The sequence below is a fragment of the Mus pahari genome, chromosome 22 (genome assembly GCF_900095145.1).
Source record: "Mus pahari chromosome 22, PAHARI_EIJ_v1.1, whole genome shotgun sequence".
NCBI classification, from domain to species: Eukaryota; Metazoa; Chordata; class Mammalia; order Rodentia; family Muridae; genus Mus; species Mus pahari.
The window spans coordinates 180,939-185,260 of record NC_034611.1 but is presented as its reverse complement, the minus strand read 5'-3'; positions in this window follow the sequence as shown (position 1 = coordinate 185,260).

The following is a 4,322-nucleotide window of genomic DNA, read 5'->3' as shown; positions in this document are numbered from 1 at the left end:
GGGAGGAAGGGAGGAAGGGAGGAAGGAAGGAAGGAAGGAAGGAAGGAAGGAAGGAAGGAAGGAAGGAAGGAAGGAAGGAAGGTAGAAGGAAAGAAAGACAGATTTTCTTAAAGAGCCAGCTTCTGGTTTTGTTGGTTCTGTTTGTTTGTACTTGGTTGATTTCAGCGCTGAGTTGGATTTTTTTCCTGCCTTCTACTCCTCTTGGGTCTGTTTTCTTCCTCTAATTCTAGAGCTTTCAGGTGTGCTGTTAAGCTGCTAGTGTGTGCTCTCTCCAGTTCCTTTTTGAATCTTCCTCCTACCACTGCTTTCATTCTGTCCCATAAGTTTGGGTATGTTGTGCCTTCATTTTCATTAAATTCTAAAGTCTTTAATTTCTTTATTTCTTCCTTGACTAATTTATCGTTGAGTGGGGTATTGTTCATCTTCCATGTGTATGTGGGCTTTCTGTTGTTTTGTTGCTATTGAAGACCAACCTTAGTCTGTGGTGATCTGATTAAATGCATGAGATTATTTCAATCTTTTTATACTTGTTGAGGGTTGTTTTGTGAACAAATATATGGTAAATTTTTGAGAAGGTACCATGAGGTGCTTAGAAGAAGATATATTTTTGTTGTTGCTATAGGATGAAATGTTCTACAGATATCTGTTAAATCCATTTGGACCATCATTTCTGTTAGTTTTACTGGGTCTCTGTTTAATTTCTGTTAAGATCTGTCCATTGACAAGAGTGGGGAGTTGAAATCTCCCACTATTATTATGTGAGGTGCAACATGCGCTTTGAACTTCAGTAAAGTTTCTTGTATGAGTGTGGTGCCCTTGTGTTTGGAGCGTAGATCTTCAGAACTGAGAGTTCTACTTAGTAGATTTTTCCTTCCATGAGTATGAAGTGTCCTTCTTTATCTTTTTTGATAAATTTTAGTTGAAAGTTGATTTTATTCAATATTAGAATGGCTACTCCACCCTGTTTCTTGGGACCATTTGCTTGGAAAACTTTTTTCCAGCCCTTTACTCTGAAGTAATGTCTGTCTTTGACACTGAGGTACATTTCCTGTATGCAGCAAATGCTGGGTCCTGTTTACTTATCGAATCTGTTACTCTATGTTTTTTTTTTTTTCCTGGGGAATTGATTCCATTTATGTAAAGAGTTGATGAAAAGTGATTGTTACTTCCTGTTATTTTTGTTGTTAGAGGTGGAATTATGTTTGCGTGGCTATCTTCTTTTGGATTTGTTGAAAGATTACTTGCTTGCTTTTTCTAAGGTGTAGTTTCCCTCCTTGTGTTGGAGTTTTCAGTCTATTATCCTTCGTAGGGTTGGATTTGTGGAAAGATATTGTGTAAATTTGGTTTTGTCGTGGAATATCTTGGTTTCATCATCTATGGTAATTGAGAGCTTTGCTAGATATAGTAGCCTGGGCAGTATTTGGGTATGGAATGCTGTGGCACAGATTTAGCTCCCCAGATTTCCCCTTTCACTAAGGATAATAGACTAGTTGGATTAGAGATCAGATTGAATCTATTCACCCTCTTAAGTAATTACACTTGGAATGGCCCTTTGTCCAAGTACAGTTACATTCTAAAGTACTGGCCATTTGAACTTAACCATAGGAGATGGTCAATAAAAATTAAAACATTAGTATTGACAAACTTATATATTAACACATACCATCATGAAAATCAAGAAGGAAAGTATTTCTATAATCTTTCTCAAATTTTCCTGTGCTTTTCTGACAATTATAAATTCCCTGAAATTGTGAGAACTAATTTTTGAACATGGATGTGTGAGATATTTAAAAGCATCCTACTCCAAACTTTGTCTCTGTAACTCCCTCCATGGGTATTTTGTTCCCCTTTCTAAGGAGGAACGAAGTATCCACACTTTGGTCTTCCTTCTTCTTGAGTTTCATGTGTTTGCAAATTGTATCTTGGGTATTCTAAGTTTCTGGGCTAATGTCCATTTATCAGTGAGTACATATCATATGAGTTCTTTTGTGATTTGGGTTACCCCACTCAGGATGATATCCTCCAGATCCATCCATTTGCCTAAGAATTTCATAAATTTATTGTTTTTAATAGCTGAGTAGTACTCCATTGTGTAAATGTACCACATCTTCTGTATCCATTCCTCTGTTGAGGGACATCTGGGTTCATTCCAGCTTCTGGCTATTATAAATAAGGATGCTATGAACTTAGTGGCGCATGTGTTCTTATTTCAAGTTAGAATACCCATGGAGGGAGTTACTGAGACAAAGTTTGGAGCTGAGACAGAAGGAAGGACCATCCAGAGACTGCCCCACCCAGGGATCCATCCCATCAATAGCAACTAAACCCAGACACAATTACATATGTCAGAAAGATTTTGCTGACAGGACCCTCATATAACTACCTCTTGTAAGGCTATGCCAGTGCCTGGCAAATACAGAAGTGGATGCTCACAGTCATCTATTGGATGGAATACAAGGCCCCTAATAAAGAAGCTAGAGAAAGTACCCAAGGAGCTGAAGGGGTCTGCAACCCTATAGGTGGAACAACAATATGAATTAACCAGTACCCACAGAGCTCATGTTTCTAGCTGCATATGTAGTAGAAGATGGCCTAGTTGGCTATCATTGGGAGGAGAGGCCCTTGGTCTTATGAAGATTATATGTCCCAGTATAGGAATGACAGGGCCAGGAAGTGGGAGTGGTTGGGATGGAGAGCAGGGCCGGGGGGGGGGTATAGGGGACTTTCAGGATAGCATTTGAAATGTAAATGAAGAAAATATCTAATTTAAAAAAATACCATGCTATAGCTCGCTAGGCACCGGCTGGTGGTCTTGGTCTGTTTCCAGTCTGGTGGACAGACAGACTTAATTCTTTCCATTCTAGCCAGAGCCTGTCTCACTCATGCTGGCTGTATCTCTCCATACTTCCAAAAGTGCTCTCTTCACCAGGCTCACTAAGTTCCATGGTGAGCTGTTGTCATTCCTGACGTGCTCTTCCAAATTCCTGTGGCTGGCTGGGGTGCCCTCCTGCACACCATGCTCTGCTGCCATTCCTTTCTCACTGGAACCCAGTTGAGTTGCCATGTAAAGGAAGACAACACACAATTTTAATTTAGAATCAACAGGTAACACAATCACTGGGTGCAGAACCTAGCATCCTATTTTATAAACTAATCTATGTTAAAAATTATCTGGTGGTAGATCCATCACATGAACTGACAATGTCTTGCTGCCTACATTGTGCCTCCATGCTCTCTGACATCCAAAATGGAGTGTTCCTTTCTCCTGCCTCCCTCTTCCTTTTCCAGACCCCGGAGTCCTGCCTACTCGCCCAGTGATTGGTTTCCTGTAATGTTTACTTATTAGCTGACAATCCTACCACACACTGATACTGATCAGAATTTTCTAGAGTTTCCTCTAAGTGTAATTATGTAGTATCTACTGGAACTGTTGTAAAGCTAACTTCTTTCGTTATATTTTTTCATACATTTTCACTTATCATTGAGTATTATGTTTGCTTTACAAATACACACCAGATTGCTTATCCTTTCACCTGCCAGCTGGTATCAACATTGTTATGTGTCTCATCTATGGAGGACAAAGTAAGAGGACACTTCATGAACAAGTCTTTACATAAACATATACTTTCATTCACTTGAGGTGAATAAGTAAACTTTAGGTCATATGGTAGACATATGGCTGGGCTGAACTTTGTTGAATTATTGTTTAAGGTGTTCTTATTCCTGCAGTAATATGAGAGGACCTTTATTTGAAGTCAGGCAAACTTGGTAATTTTACTCTAATTTGGGTCTTCAGCACATGTGTAATTATACCTTCTGAGCTTTTGCTTTTATGTAACAGCTAAGCCCATTGAACATCTTTTCAATCACCACTTGGTTTTCTACCATGTAAGCTCAGTGTTTTTTCAAATCTTCTGCCCATTTTTAAGTTGTATTATTGTGTTATATTAGTAAGATTATTTTTCATATCCTTAATTCAAGGTCTTTGTATTAATACATGATTCAAATATTTTCATCCATGAGTAGCAGAAATTCTAAATACTGATAAAAGCCAACTTGATAAACTTCTTTGTTTCATATGCTTTTTGTGTCATTCCTAAGATAAATATAACATGTTTCAAGGATTTTCGCTTAAATTTTCTTCTATGTGTTTTATAATTATGTAGTTGTATTGATTTAGTTTGGGTGCATTGTGTAAGATAGGGGCATAAATTCTTGTTTTTCCTCTATAGTCATTTAGTTTTCCATATACCATCTGCTGAAAGGATCATTCTTTCCTGACTTTTATTATACCTCCATTAGAAAATCTATTTCTGGAAATA